At 46.2% G+C, this 16,573-nt stretch overlaps 1 protein-coding gene across 1 annotated transcript in view; it reads left to right on the plus strand.

Moving 5' to 3' along the window:
• The window catches only part of ZPBP2 (zona pellucida binding protein 2), a 50,655-nt gene that overhangs the window by 13,535 nt on the left and 20,547 nt on the right, over window positions 1–16,573 (plus strand). The gene's annotated exons all lie outside the window — the stretch shown is intronic.

The following is a 16,573-nucleotide window of genomic DNA, read 5'->3' on the forward strand; positions in this document are numbered from 1 at the left end:
CAAAAAAAAATTAAGGGAAGATACTCAATCTGTTTCAAGAGATGAAAGGGTCCTTGCATAAATCACTTTCTGTGGGAAATCCTAAGGGCTCTATTTATTAACATTATTTTTACTAAAATAAAGTGAAAAAGGGTGTTTTCACACCCTTTTCACATTATTTTAGTTTCACCTGTAGTTATTACAGGGCAATTGGAGTAGAATTAGTAAAATTCTACTCCAACCCCCAGTATCACTTATTTTTAGTAAAGCAGATCGCATTTCCCATAATTGTAATGGGAAATGTGATCCGACCACAGTTACTAAAAATAAATTGTAAAAAAATACCGGGGGAAGCCCTGTGATAATAACGCCACCTGGAGGTGGCGTTATCCAGGGTCTCCCCCGGTTACCGGGCTCCCACTCTGCCCTAACGGGGAGAGCAGAGGCGGGAGCCGGTACTAGTAATCAGCTATGTGGTCTAAGAAGACCGCAAGCTGATTACTGTAAAAAAAAGAAAAAAAAAAATTAAACATTTTTTTTTTTACTTACCTGAATCCAGGGACCGGTGATCGGGCCTCCGGTGATAGCTCCTCTCTGGTCAGCTGGTCTCCCACAGTACACTGGGGCCCGGTGGGCGGGGCTTAGCGTCGGTGGGAGGGGTAGTAGCGGTGGTCGGTCAGCGCATGCGCGGGCTCTTAGTCGCGGTATTTTTGCCGAAAATACCGCGACTAGAGTGCGGATGGGATCCGCAGGGATATCGCAAGCTCTGTCCCTGCAAGGGATTTATAGTAAATCCCTGTGATATTGCCTGAATTCGCAATGCGAATTCACTCGGTAATATCACACTACAATCCGCATTCAATATGCGGATTGTAGTAAATAGAGCCCTAAGAGTCTCCGGGGATTAATCCAGTTGGCACATATAGAGGAAAAAAATACAAAAACAAAAAAGTTAGTCTTAGTGGTCTAATATTGCATTCCAAATAATATTTGTGCATCAAGCATAGGGGCAGAGTGGTATGAACTCCGTCAATTGATTAGATCGGTGCGTACCCCAACTCACATCAAGACATGTAGTGGGACTCCCAAAAAGGTTTCTTTATATTTCCCGCCCGCTCAATGGTTCCAAACAATTCTCCTATAGTCGCATATCATAAGTGAAGACAGTAGAATAATGCATACCCTACTTACGTATTACAGACGTAATGTTCTGCACATAAAGGTTTCTTTCAATAGTTCCCCGAGAGATTCTTGGGATTTAATCCCTCTATAATGTGTCCTCATAAAAAAGAGGGACAGGTAGTGTAGCTAAAAGTTCTCTTTAATAAAAAATATACATACAAAACAAAAATAACATAAATCAAAACAAAAATAAATAAATAAAATGACTCAAAGTGTGCTAGAAATGCTGAACTGTGACTTCAACCACACAGGAATTAGTTTTAAACACGTATAAAGTTGAGGATGAAACACCATGAAACTTAGCATGAGAAAAATCAACGCCCGCTACATTATAGAACATGATATACAAATTCAGGCTAATTCGCATGCAGATGTACAAATGTCACACATTTGAGTAGTTTTGTCGCTTGAAGTTATTTAATTTATGTGTATAAAACATACATTTTGAGTGAGAAAGACGCTCAGAGGGGCCCTAGTCGCCTGGGATCTGGCGCACCGAGAGAAGCTATTTGGCACAACTGAAGCCACAGTGTATTAGGGCACATCTGTACAATTCACCATATGTAATAGAATGTGAGTTAAATAGTCACCAGAATCACAGCAGGATAACTTGCTATACAATAGTTGGCCAGACGACACAACTTGTCCTTTTGAGGACCCTGCCGGTGCCACTCGCAGACACTCTTAATAGAACTGAATGGGGCCGTGCTGATTGGTCATGGCGTGGCAGTTCCCACCAATACTCTTATACATTCCTCTATATGGTGTCTATGGGGCCTATTTATCAACACTAAAATAACGGTTTTAAGGACATTTTCCTTAATTACCGTTATTTTAGTATTCATTAACACACTTAACACAGAAGATATCACTGATATTTCCTGGTTAAGTAAAAACTCTTTATATCCAGTTACCGCAGCTGTTATCAGTGCTGCGCCTATGCCGCTTCTGTGAACTAAACGGCGCATGCGCAGCACTGATTACAGCAGGGTCGGCTCTTGGGGTGTTCGACGAGTGCGGTCGAACAGGGGTGCCACCCCATAAAGTGTGCACCCCCTCCCAACATCCCGATTTGCTGCCCGCTGTTCCACCCATGGCTCAAAGTGTCCCGTGGGTGGTTAAATCGGGAGGTTGGGTACCCCCACCGCCGCAGCTGTGCGGCAGTGCCGGACCCCAAAGTAGCTGAATGGATGCTGCGGGCATGCACGCGGCATCCACTCAGTGCCGGGAGTGGGCTGTGGGAAGCCCAGCTACTGACGGAGTGCGGACACGACCCAAAATAACATCACTTAGTGGGCGTGGTATATGGTAATTAGGCTACACCCCCATTACTAGAGGCACTTTACCCCGAGCTGGCACAGGGCGCAGCTACGCCTGGATTAGAGCTGCGGTAAGTTAGACCAGGCAGGGAAAAGTATCTATTTTCCGAAGAACTGTCATTGCAAAAATTACAGCTTTGTGGAATAGATAGTTACGGAGAGGAGGAATGATGAATTCCTCTGGTAATTAGGTAGAAGGTCATGCGAGTTCTAAACCTAATTACCTCCATTGATTTTTTTTAGCAATGATGAATAGGCCCCTTTACCTCTTCACCCATAATATATTCTGCACAAATGAAGAGTCCATGAAATATCCACTGGCAAGTAAAGAGTGTTGTTATACATTGTTTTTTATTGTGTTAACACTGTATGTATGTGTTTGCTGTCCATTGTACAATTCGTAAATGTTGCCAGGTAGACTTGACTTTTGTTTATGCACTGTATTATATCTCCTGGCAGTTGCGTATATATGTATCCGCAGGTGTTACACCGAGTCACACCCTGCTTCAGTAGACTTACTGGAGAAACACATAACAGGTGGTCTACAAGTGAGTTGATTATTGTGGGAAATTCACGGGCAGCCCCTGGTAAGTGAGAACGTGAGAAGTTTAAAAAACAGGACAGATGGGTGTTTCTCTTATTGCAGGACAGTGCTAACTACTACTATTGGACTGGTACAAGATCGTACCTGTGTAGTTATTGAAGAATCATGGACTTTGCTTTATCTATAGACTTGTCAAAAAACAGGAGGTCATTGAGCTCAGTCCCGAACACGTGAATAGAAGATTGTGGCTCAGCAGTCAGGATTGCGCATCAAAGTGACTGGGACTAAAGCGTGCCATACACTGTGCGATAGGCACCTTGCAACGCAACAGGAGATCCGACGTATCAGGCGGTCCCGGGTGGCCAACCGCCCGATATGCCAGCTCCCCCTCCCCCACCCACATAGCGCTGCATGGGATCGCACATCACATCCCCTGATCGACTGAACCTGCAGTAAGATCAGGGGGTGCGATGTACGACCCCACTGGTGCTCGCTCGGTCCGACATCATGCCCATACACAGTGTGATATAGCAGCCAAATAGTACCAATCCGTCGGATCGGCTGCTTACTCCCATCACCCAATCACCCTTTGTCACACAGGAGAATGGTGATGGAGCCTGTGTGACAAGGGGTGATTGGGTGATGGGAGTAAGTAAGTGACAGGGGGAGAGTAAGAAAGGCAAAGGTTTCACCTCCAAATGTTTCACCTCCATTCTCCCCTTTGTCCCATCACTTAATTTTCACACAAGCCCACTAAATTCCTAAAATGTCCTAATCTGAAGCTGTGGGGCTTCATGACTTGCTTTTCCTGTATTCCCTTAAGTTTCATTTACAATTAAGGCATTTTTTATTTCTGGTAGTAGTTTTCAAAATAATTATTTCACAATAATGGCATTTAATATAGTCTCAGTTATTGCCTATAGTGTTCTTATATAACCCTGATTTGAAGTAGGCTGCATTATTTTGTGTCTAACATAGAGGCAGAGCCGTAGCTAGACTTTTTTGGTGCCCTGTGCCAGAGAGCGCATTGGTGCCCCCTCCCCATTTTTTAAATAGGGGCATAAGATATTGCACCTGAAAAAGTCCATGGCCTCATGGGGAAGGGCCAGGGAGAAGATAGGGGAGGCCAAGAGATGCTGGGGATAAAAGAAGAGGATGCTACAAGTGGGAATGATAATAAACATGAAAATTAACAGGCCCAAACAGCACCCCCTGCCCTGCGGTGCCCTGTGCCATGGCACTGGTCGCACCACCCCAGTTATGGACCTGCATAGAGGCATACATTTCAGCCGTAAAATTGAGGCCCTAAGTTTGTAATGTGAGTTTCGTGTATCTTAGGTTAACTATGCATCCAGATGAAAATATACATCAGCAATCATCAACACTTGAAAACAATTGTCAAGTGAAACAATTGAATTGATAACATAATACTGTGTAGAAATAATGTGTAGTATGCATATTATTATAGGAAGGAGTGTAGCAGTAACAGCGAGGTGTGCTGTTATGTAGAGCTGCTCCATCCATCAAAACTGTGTCAATAATATTGATGGGTATTCTGCTTACCCCTACCACTTATCATATCTTTACCACATACTCAGCCCTTCACCAAGTCATCCCAGTATTCCAGCTATAAACCTTACATAGTGATATGGGCTCATGTTGCTCACAAATGTCAGTTTGTAATTCTACTGATATTTAAAAGAAAGTCATTTAGAATAAGTGTAAAGTAACAATGGGTCTGATTCAGAGATGGACGCTAATGTCTCTGCAGCTGTAATGCAGTGACTGTGTGAAAATATGCAGCATCGGTCGGAGGTCAGACAGTTATCGTCATTGTGAGTAACCCTATGGTGGCACAGAATTATCGTGGGAACTGAGACACAGGAGTCTTTTTTGCTGTGTACGGGATCGCAGTCGCAGGCAGAGACACGCCTGAAAATGGTCTGGACACGCCTGAGTTTGTCATGTTCATTATGCTGACATTGTAACAATCAAAATGTCGATATAGAAATTTTAAGTATTTGGGGGGAATTCAGTTTTATGCGCGCCTATAAATAATGAGCGCTCGATGGAGCAATTCAGTTGTTACTCCAGTCGGGTGTGAGTGCTGCTGGTGCCCATTACTAATCGCACTTGTAGCTCTCAAATGTACCAGGTTTAGCTGCATAAACCCATGTAAAGTCCTGGTTGAAGAGCCCCAAAAAGTTGGACTTTTTGCAAATTTCTGCTCATCACCTCAGGAGGGTGCAAGCAGACATCTGGGTGCCCGTGGCACTCGTGCCTGATTGGAGCAACAATTGAATTGCTCAGTTAGGTGCCCATTACTAACAGGTGTGCAAAAAAACTACTGAATTCCCACCTTTTAGACTAAATCTAAATTTAGCATTGAAATGCTATATCAACATTTTGACTGTCCACATGCACAATGCTGACATAATGAACATGTCAACAACATGACAATGTATGACAACATTGACATCTTGGCTGGATAACCTGTTAAAGTATGCTCGACATAGAAATGAATGGACTTAACAGATTTCTAAAGTCCAGTAAGTAAGGGCATCTTATAACTATAAGAAGAAGTTAAAAAAACTTGCCTCTTACTTGAACCAGAAGTAATTTTTGAGCAATACCTAAGGCGTTAAGTTAAGGTGCGTACACACTGGGCGATAAAGTGGACGACTGAACGATAACGATATCGTTATCGTTCAGTCGTCCACTTTATCGTCCATTTTTAAGCCCAAAAAGATGAACAATAACGACGACGCGCGTTCCCGCGGGTCGTTTGTCATCATCGTTCATCGGGCTGACATGCAGGCCAACCTGACGATCTCGTCAGGTTGCTGCATGTCAGGGAATGGGGGAGAGAGCCCGGCGCTGAACGATATCGTTAATGATATCGTTCAGCGGCTGTGCTCAATGTCATGAACGACATTGAGCACAGCCTGCCGAGGACACACTAGACGATATCGCTCAGGGAGCATATCGTCTAGTGTGTATGCACCTTAAGGTGCTGCCATTATTTAGCAAACTCTATACATGCAAAGACCTTTTTTAAGTAGTGCAGCCGGCAATGGCTTAATGAAGAAAGTGCATAAATGTCTCAGCTGTTGCAGGGGAGAAGTAAATTAGACACCAGTACTGTAGTATTCAAGATGGGAGTGATGGTGAGATGCAGGGGCGTATTTATAATGGGTGCAGGGTGTTCGGTGCACACAGGCCCCTGGGTCCAGGGTGGGCGCACCGCACAAACCTGCACCCATATTATACTTACCTCTCTGGAGTCCCACGTTGGCGCCAGTGTCTGCGATGGAAAAATGGCTGGAAAATGCCCGCCGCAGCCATTGTCCCATCGTTTGCGCATGTGCAGTACAGGGAAAATTCCCGCCACGGCCATTTTCCCGGTGACTTCAGCATTTGCTATAGACAACTGGGCACACTCTAGTGCCCAGAGTCCATAAGTGTGGCGCTGGCCGCACACTGCTTAGTGCGCTGCCGCCCGCCATGCGGAGAGGAGGGGGCCTGTGACGGAGACTGCACACGGGCCCCCTCCTCTCTAGAAACGTCCCTGGTGAGATGGTCCACATTTGGGAGTTTTGGAAGCCAAGGGATTACTTCTATGTGTTGAGCAAAGCTGCATTCTCCATCGAGGCCCACCGTTTTGATTCTTTATCATGAGTCAATTCAAGGATTTGGTTTTGGAATGGTAGAAACTGGTGATATGAGGAGTTGTAGTCTGACCATATGTCATGTTTGAATCTAGGTTATTGTGAAGTGGTTCCGGCGCTTCCTGTGATCTAATGAAAATCTTCCTTTTGGTATTTTTCTCCAAAAAATATATGGAAAAACAAAAAGAAAATATATAGTGTAAAACCGTAACAATGTTTTATAAATCATGAAAGGTTGATATAAACTCACCCTGTAGAAGTGAGTTGTAGACGTTGGACCCAATTTTCACCGTGGTCCTGCGGTGGTTGCAAAATGCAACGCTGACCTTTACGGTGAGATCTTCAATTCCTCCCACACGTAGTGTTGTAAATGGGGGAATAAATACAACAAGCCTCCATGGTAAAGATCAATTTACTCAATCCAAGATTTTACACAATATGAATGTTATGGGTTATTTGTGGACCCGGGGTGGTAGCAGGTGCGATCACAGAAGCGGGTTTGAATAAAAAACTAGGTTTTTTAATAAGTGCTTGAGTAGACATAAAATATGGCAGTAAATAAAAGTCCAGGAATATATAAATGTGCACAAGAGTTCTGTGGTGGGAGTAATGGGTTAATGTCCAAGTAGAAACAATTAGAGCTGTCCAGGTGTGCAGGTAGTGAGACTGAAAATAATCAAGCAGGTATGCAGGTAGTGATGCAGGAAATAATAAGCCAGGTATGCAGGTAGTGAACTAAGGCAAATGAGCAGGATGTCAGCAGGATCAGGCACTCAGGTATGGGCAAGGGTGATGGAGGAAGCGGGGTAGTCCAGTGGAAGCTAGGAGCTGACAGGCAGACTGGCAGACAGCAAATTCACAGGAACAGGATAAGCACAGATAACTCCCTCTCTGCTAGGCTGAGATACACGTTGCACTGGCAAAGAAGGAAGGCACTGACCCTTCCTAAATACCCCATGCCGTGCTGTTACTGGCCGGAGGGAACATGTGACTCACCAGGATTGGCCAGCCGCATCACATGGCCAGAAGGCAAGATGGCGGCACCCATGCCAAACGGAATGGAGATGCCGCCAGGCTTTACCAGTGCAGAGTGACAACAGGCCCGCACAACAAAGCGCGCAGCCAAAGCCCCCGCCAGACACCAGCTCCGCCACCAGACAGCCCGCGCCACAACGACCTCACAGGTAACACTCGCCTAGCGCCATGCTGAAATACCCTGGCCATGACAATGAATATACTCACCTTGAATGGGATATATTATACGCCTTGGACATTTTCTCATCCCGATATCCGTTGGTAAATTACTATGGGTCTTTATATCCAGTCCAAAAATAATTGTGGATATAGACTAATTTCTTTATAAAAAAAGTTATTTTATTTCTTAATCTGTATATGATAAAAAGGTCTTAGCGGTATGTTGTTAATTTCACCAGACCTCAAAAAACATACAATTTCTGTTTAAATAAAAAATTTTAATATATAAAAATACAAAAATCAAAAAATAAATAAAGCAAAGATAATTCAAATCTTAAAAGTAGAAAAAGGAGAAATGAATGCGGATTCTAATAATGAATACCTAGCAACATGTTTCTCAGATCCTACGTCTGCTTCCTCAGGGCTGTACAAGAGTCAGGTATGGTGGTGCAGGCTGTACAGGAGTCAGGTATAAATAAATGGGCAGGCTGTATAAGACTCAGGTATGGAGGTGCAGGGTGTACAGGAGTCAGGTATAGAGGTGCAGGCTATACAAGAATCAGGTACTGAGGGGCAGGCTGTACAGGAGTCAGGTATGGAGGTGCAGGGTGTACAGGAGTCAGGGATGGAGGGGCAGGCTGTACAAGAGTCAGGTACTGAGGGGCAGGCTGTACAAGAGTCAGGGATGGAGGGGCAGGGTGTACGGGAATCAGGGATAGTGTGGCTTGTATGAGGCAGGGATAAAAGGATACAAAGTACAGTAGTCATGCATGGTGTGAAAGGGCATACAGAAGTCAGGGATGGAGTGAGAGGGTGCACATGGGGCAGAGACAAAGTGATGGCACATACAGGAATCTAAGAGATAGGACATACTGGTGACAGATATGGATTGAAGGGACATACTGGGAATGTAGAGACAGAACAAGCAGATGTCAGCGATGGAGTGATGGAAGATACAGGAGTCGGGAATGGAGTAATGAGGCAGACAGGAATCAGTGATGGAGTGTTGTGACACACAGAAGTCAGTGATGGAGTGTTGTGACACACAGGAGTCAGTAGAGCAGTAGAGTGTTGTGACACACAGAAGTCAGAGATAGAGTAATGGGACACACAGTAGCCCCCCCGCCCCCGTGTCTCTTCATAATCTCCCCCTGTGCTCCATCATTGTGTTTTTTTCGAGCACATCTGCCCAAGCCCCATGTCTTCAGCTCTCCCCCCCGTGTCACCTCATCTCCAGCCCACCCAGCACGGGCCCCACCAGTCCCCTGTCTCTCCAGAACAGCCCAGTGCACACTTACATCCTGCTGAAGCTGCTGCTCCTGTTTGTGGGCGGCTCAGCTCCTCTCTGAGTCCGATCCAGCAGCGTGGCATCATGATGTCGCGCACGCTGTGCCGTCGCAAAAGAAAACTTAATTTTGCTGGCCGCCGGGCTCTCTTTCTCTGCATGTGGCACCTGTGCCATCAACACTGCATTGGCACAGACTGCCGGTAAGGGGACACATGAACTGTATTCTCGATATTCCTGAGGGTCTGTGGCCCCTCAGAATCCTGGACCCTATACAAGTGTCCCCCTTGTACCCCCCTGTCGCCAGGCTTGACCCCATACAAATTGACAGATAAGATGCTGTATTGCCTTGCGCCACAATGGAGGAATTTAAATTGGAAATGTTTTTAGTAAATAACATTTTGGGTAAGGATTTAATTTTTACTATCTTCATCCTACCTATCAAAGTTTCAAACACCATTAGCCAGTGCGATTGGCTTGTAACAAGGGGATAAAGTTTGAGGAGAACAATTGAGAATGTTCTATAGTGATCTGGACTCCCAGGTATTTGAGCTGGGTGGGGTGCCAGATCTAGGGGACATCATTTCAAACTACATGAGCTGGTGCTGTCAAATTCATAGCAACAGACTGATTTAATTAATTTAAAAGTTTGTTAATCTGCCAAACTCTCTGAACTCGAATATCACTTTAGGAAGCAGAACGACTGGGTCCATAACCAGGGAGAGCAAGTCACCCACATATAAAGCTAATATGTGTTCCTGCACATATTCAAGAAATATTTTGGTTCAGTCTAATGGTCATCGCCAACTCCTCCATACACAACACAAATAAAAAAGGAGAGAATGGACAGCCATGTCAAATGGCATTCATTATATCAGCCTCAACAAGTGAGCCATGGAACCTAATTTTCACAAACATAGAGTCATATAGAGCCAGGATTCTTTGGAGACAGATAGGCCTTAGGGCCTGATTCATACCCGCTCGCTAAGATGCATACTCTCGCTGCTGCCAATGGTATGCAGTGTGTATGCCTATGCATCGCAGTGCACATGTGCATACCTTAGAGAAAGTTCACAATGCATTCGCTCGCAGCACATAGACAGCCCAGCAGAGTGAGTGACAGGGGAAGCTGTTTGTAGGTGGTAACAGGGGCTGGCTATTAAAAATGGGGGAGTGGAGGTGCAAACGCAGGTGTGCCTGAGCATCTCAACGGTGTTTTAGAGGTGTGCATAATTAAAAGACAGCATCATAGCATACGACACCTGGCTTGTTTCTACACTGCAGTGCTCGCAGTGCTTGCGGCAGGGTATGGTCAACCTCAAGCCCTGCGATAGCATCCTGTTACCTGATGGTTGCATACACTTCCTGGACCTGATGTGCACAAGTGGGCATCTTAAAACAGGCTGGTGGGTGTCTGCATACACTATGTGATCGCTCTCTAAGAAATTCTGGGCGTGCTAATGTATTGCTGTGCGATAGCACTGCCTACCCAATTTGCATACACATCGTGCGAGCGATCGCATCTAGTGAACGGGTCTGAATCAGGCCCTTAGTCCTAAGTGTCACAAGAGGCCCATCATAAACACCCAATCAACATGGTCAAAGGCCTTTTCTGCATCTGAGGACAAAAGGATCAATGCGAATATGACAGAGAGGCATAGTGGGCTAGGGACCTCATTCAGACCCGCTCACAAGCGCCTATGCGCTCACAAGCGGGTCGATGGTGAGGCCCTGTGTACGCACAGCGGCCGCAGTGCGCGTGCGCTAGCCCCGGAGCGAGTGACAAATTCACTCACTTCGGGGCTCGCTACAAAAGGGGCGGCTGTCGATGTTGATCGACAGCTCGCCCCGTTTTGTAGGTGGGGAGGGGGGGTGGCCGGACAGACGGAGGTGTTCCTGAAGGAACACCTGCCGTTTGTAGACTGCCTTACTGACATCAGCAGTGATGTCAGTAGGTAGCTTTCTGCTCTGTTAGAGCAGGAAGCTACCTGGGGCTTGCGGGAGATGAGACCCGACCCCAAGGGTCTTGTCGCAAGCCCCGATAGTCTCGACCATCGCGACCATCACCTGCTCACTCGCTAAAGCTGTGTGTGGTTACCCACAGCTTAGCGAGCGGCCAGGAGGCCGGGTTTTAAAGAAGAAGTGGCCGCCCTCATTCAGAGCGAGCGACTATGAATGAGGTCCTAGGTCTATTACTTTAATAGTATTATCTTTGGCTTTTACGACCAAGAACAAAGCCAACCTGCTCTACATAAATCAACTAATCAACTCCTGAAAGGGGTTATGGCCTCATGGAAGGGGTCCTCACCCAGCACAGCACGCCCCTATTCCAGCACAGCATGGTATCAGCACCCACCCTCACCCACCATCCCTATCCCAGCAGAGCAGCCCTCTCCCAACAGTGAGCACCACAGCACCCCGGCCCTCTCCCAGTTCCAAACTTACTTTACTTGAGTGCAGCCTGCAGAGCTGTCCGACTCAAGGTACAGCAAGCCACAGGTGGCAGACCCGCTTTTCTCATCTCAGGCTGGCAGGCAGCGGCTGTGTGTGATGATTGCTGGAGGCGGAGTCCAGAGCCATGAGGTGTGACTCACTACTCCTAGCACCACAAAGGCCCATGGTGCAGCAGCCCTCCCGAACCCATTGCTTAAAGTCCTGATTGAGCCTCTGCCCATGCGCAGAAGCTCATTCTGATTGTGTGACGCCTTCGAGTTGGCCCGGTGCTAACCATTAGCTGCTGTCCAGGTGCTCCGCCCCCACAAACTCCCCCCGCCTGTTCCGCTGCTGCCTGCTCATTGTTTACTGCTGCCAGGCCCGATCGGAGCTGTCAGCTGAGCTCCGATCATGGACGCTGTGCAGTGGCAGTAGCAGCTGCCAGAGTCTCTGTCCAACCGGCAGCAGGTGACCCGGCCGTGCCTGCACCAAACCTCCACCAGCCCTAGGTGGGCTTGGATGCCCTTAAGCATTCCAAATGCCCTAGGCATTTGCATAGTTTGTCTATGCCTAGGGCCGGCTCTGCATAACTCAGCCATGCTTCAGATTCAGTTTCAGTCATAGATGTGGTAAAATTTGGATCCTTCACCAGTTTCCGTATCTGTGGGCCGTCAAAAGTTCCTGCCTTTAAGTTTTCAATACTAAGAAATGGAAATGTTCAATAAATATACGTGAAAAAATATCGCCTGACTTGTCCAATGCTTTTACAAATTGTTTCATTAAACCCAGTTTGATATGGAGAGGTGGCAGTATGATTTTTTTTCCTTTCAATTAAGGGCTCATGAATGATGTTGGCTTCTCCTACAGTTATAACTTCTCTTGAAGGCCATACGGTTTGCTGCCAGTGCTTTTGTTTTGCATGACTATCCCATAAGCATATGTATGTCCACTTTGCTGCCCAAGAAGAAAGTTTACCATTTTTAAATCAACACAGACCACTGATGCTGAGAATAAGCAATTTTTTCTAAGACTAACTTGATATTTTCATACTGTTCTTTAAGTTTTGTTGAATGACCGACAGGAATCGATGCAAATTTATTCCCATTGTGCAGTAATTGTAAGATCCATTTAGAACTATCCAAAAAGAGCCACCAGTCTTCTGCTCGATATTCTGGTAAGCCCATCATCTGGAGAAGTTCCGAAATATAGTTGCAATACACAAGATTGTTATCTTGGCTAAAGAACAGCAGTATGGCTTGCTCTCTATTTTGATACGACGTTATAGTAACATCCGGCTCAAGACAGTGCTTTTCTTGAAGTCTGGATGCTAAAAGCTCAGGACCTGATCCAGAGCCGGACGCTATTTGCGGACAGTCGTTCCAAAAAAGGGGCCGGCTATTTAAATTGAGCGCTCGCTCTTTGCGGTTTGTTGACGCATCTATGTCTGAGCGAGGAACGAAAAATGCTCTCGCTATTTTGTAAAGACGCCCCTTTGCCGTTCGCAACACACGTCATCTCCGGTATTTATTAGATTAATCGGGTACATCAAAAGGCATCTGAACTGCTCGCAGTGCTTGCGGTAGGTTTATCTTACTGCTATCACTGCGAGCAGTTCAGGCTAAAAGACAACCAAGTGACGTGGTAGATGATGCTCCTTTACTAATTATGCACTCCCATTAAACGCCCTTTTGACCGTTTGGCACGCCTGCGTTCGGATCGCCACTCCCCCGTTTTCAAGCACCTTCCCCTGTTACCAACCACAAACGGTACATTCTGTCAATCAAATTAGCAGCCCCTCGATGTTTTGTGAGCACACGATTTCCGACCGCATGCGCAGTTGTGCTAACATCGCTCAGAGCAAACGAGCGGCCGCTTACGAGCGGCTCTGAATCAGGACCTCAGCTCCTTTTTTCAATAAATTCAAGTCACAAATTAAATCGTTTAGTTCCCTTTGAGAAAATTTGTTTGGAGTAGAGGAACTTTCTTCAAACTCACTTTTCATCTGTGTTGTCACTTGCACTGGATGAAATAAACATTTCCACATCATCACATTCAACTTCGCACAAAGAACTGAATTATGGTACAGGTAAATCTTCGCTATGTGGTATCGGTTGTTTTGCAGAATTCATACTTGGGCATTCCCATTTGCGTTTCTTAAATCGATGCATACCCTTCACATTTACAGCACAAAAATAGCAGTCACTCAAGTGATCTTTTGGCTTACAGCACATCATTGGTATGCCGAAAGTCCTTTTCGATCACCTTTAGTCCAATTGCGGAGTGATTCCATTCAGGTTTTACAAACTTGAGGCACCCAAATCTTGTCTTGCTGGCTTATGTGACATCCAAAATAAGCCTGATATGCTTGTTTTACGAATACAGTTATATTTTTTCTTTCTTTTGCAACACTATATTTGCCACAAATATAACAAAAAACATCAGGGTTGTTAGTACACCGTCTACGAAAAGAACTAATTTTTACGGCAAAATGTTTTGTTTCACACATTCAGTGCTAACTCCCAACAAAAGCTGAGGATGTACTGAACAAAACAAGCCCAAACGGCGGCATTTTGTTGCGGTGGGACAGAGAGAGGGTCGTACAAAGGAACAGAAGGTGTGCTTACTCTAGAACTCGGTCCTCTCCGTTGCTCCTCTCTGTGGTCTGAGGATGTCCCAGCAGGCTCAGCAGTGCAATGCCACGCCTCCTCCCAGCGTTAGTGAGGAGATTTGAATGTGTTATGTGTATCAAACGTGACTACCAGCTACGTTATCACAATAAAACAAATTCTTGTTATTGTTGAAAGAGGGTAGTTGTTAAAAAAAAGCAAAACTAAGTCGATTCTGTTAAGTAAAGCAGGCCTAGACTAGTAAGGTACTTCAAATGGAGAAAATAGTTGAATTTTATAATTTTTCATTAATGTTAAAACTGGAGCCAATTCAGCTATAGCGAAGATCTAATGAGAATATAGTACCTGCGAGTACTCTCAAAACAATCTTAAATCCTTGGCAAGAAAAAAATATATATTTTTTTGTTACCCAGTGTTATGTGTGCCTCCAGAGAAAAGTTTCTTATTGAGAAATTCAGAAGAAAATATTAAATTAAGTAACTTGTGCTTACCTGTCATCATTAGGTTCAGTTATTGGGTGGGTTGCGCTGTTTATCCACATATTTTATGACTGGTAGCCACCAGCACTAGTTTTGCCTATTACATTGACCATACATAATTTGATTTGGTCCTGGACCTCCAACCCGTGGCACCCTTTGCAAGTAACCCGGGGCAAACCAGGGCCCTACGGCACCCAGTTTCGGAACCATTGGGCTATGGAAAAGCTGTCAGGGCCCAGGCTTTTTCCAGTAAGGGACAAAGAGATCACCTGCTCTACCTCCTCCAGAAGGAAGGGCTACTCAAGACTATGTCTTCTGATGATATAGTGGGGTAGCTAACTGAACGAAGATACTCATTTACTGCAGTCCGGGGAGCATGTGCAACCTCCCTACCCATCACCTCCGCCAGGTTATAGAGTTTAGTGTAATAGGCCCTAAAGGATTCAGAAATGTTCCCTGTTTCATGGAGTTTTAGTCCCCAATCATCTTTTATTGCATGAAGGAACGTGATCATATACTGTTTCCATAGAGCTTTAGTGAGTAGTCTACCTGTCTTTTTACCCCACTGATAGTAGCAGCTGCACATTTGCGATATGAAGTTTGTTGAGCATTCTAAAGCCACCCGGGCCTCTTCAAGCTCACCATAATGATGGTGGGATAAGGTGACTTTACAGGAGGTTTCTCTATTGAGTATTTTTTTTTCAGATAAGAACCCAAGTGGATGCACATGCCCCGAAAAATGCAGTTATGTACCTCCCATATGGAAATGAGATGAAAAGAAGATCATTACATTCAATACAGGAGTATAAAGAGGTGGGTTTTGGGAGGGACAGCGTAAGGTATACAGAAGAGTGGTCTGACCATGTGAATGTGCGCATTGTAGCATCAGAGAGTAGATGAAGGTGACTCAACAAGAATCAATCAATCCTGAACAGACAAGGTGGGTATGGTAGAAGAAGGTCTAAATACGCAGACTGGGACAATCTCCACGTATCTGTAGCCGATGGTTAATACATGGCTTATTTAGGGGGACAATGTATATATTAAGATAGCGGTCTGCCCTACACAGACACAAACACACAGCCGCCAGCGGCAGCTGTGTGTTTGTTACAGCAGCCAATGAGAGTCACACAGACTCTCATTGGCTGCTGCACGGAGGGAGCCGGCTGGAGCTCACACATGAGCTCCGTCTTCCGGCTCCCTCCTCAGCATGTGACAGCAGAGCGGACGGCGCGGGAGCGGGGATACAGGTAAGTTTTTATTTTTATTTTTTTTACTTGTGTAAGGGCCGGGGGCACTACTGGGGGGGGGGGTCTGCTACTGGGGGTGCAGGGGGGCCATACTACTGGTAGGGGCCTGCTACTGGGGGGGCTATACTACTGGGGGGGTCTGCTACTGGGGGGGTTCTGCTACTGGGGGGCCATACTACTGAGGGGCCTGCTACTGGGGGGGGCCATACTACTGGGGGGGGCCTGCTACTGGGGGGACATACTACTGGGGGGGCCTGCTACTGGGGGGGCCTACTACTGGGGGGGGCTGCTACTGGGGCAGCCTACTACTGGGGGGGGCCTACTACTGGGGGGCCATACTACTGAGGGGCTTCTACTGGGGGGGCATACTACTGGGGGGGGGCTGCTACTGGGGGGGCTACTACTGGGGGGGGCCTGCTACTGGGGGGGCCATACTACTGGGGGGGGCATACTACTGGGGGGTCATACTACTGGGGGGTCATACTACTGGGGGGGCCATACTACAGGGGGGGCTACTACTGGGGCAGCCTACTACTGGGAGGGCCTGCTACTGGGGCAGCCTACTACTGGGGGGGCCATGCTACTGGAGGAGCCATACTACTGGGGGGGGCAT

This window comes from Taudactylus pleione, unplaced genomic scaffold (assembly GCF_031769625.1).
Source record: "Taudactylus pleione unplaced genomic scaffold, aTauple2 ptg000155l, whole genome shotgun sequence".
Taxonomy (NCBI): domain Eukaryota; kingdom Metazoa; phylum Chordata; class Amphibia; order Anura; family Myobatrachidae; genus Taudactylus; species Taudactylus pleione.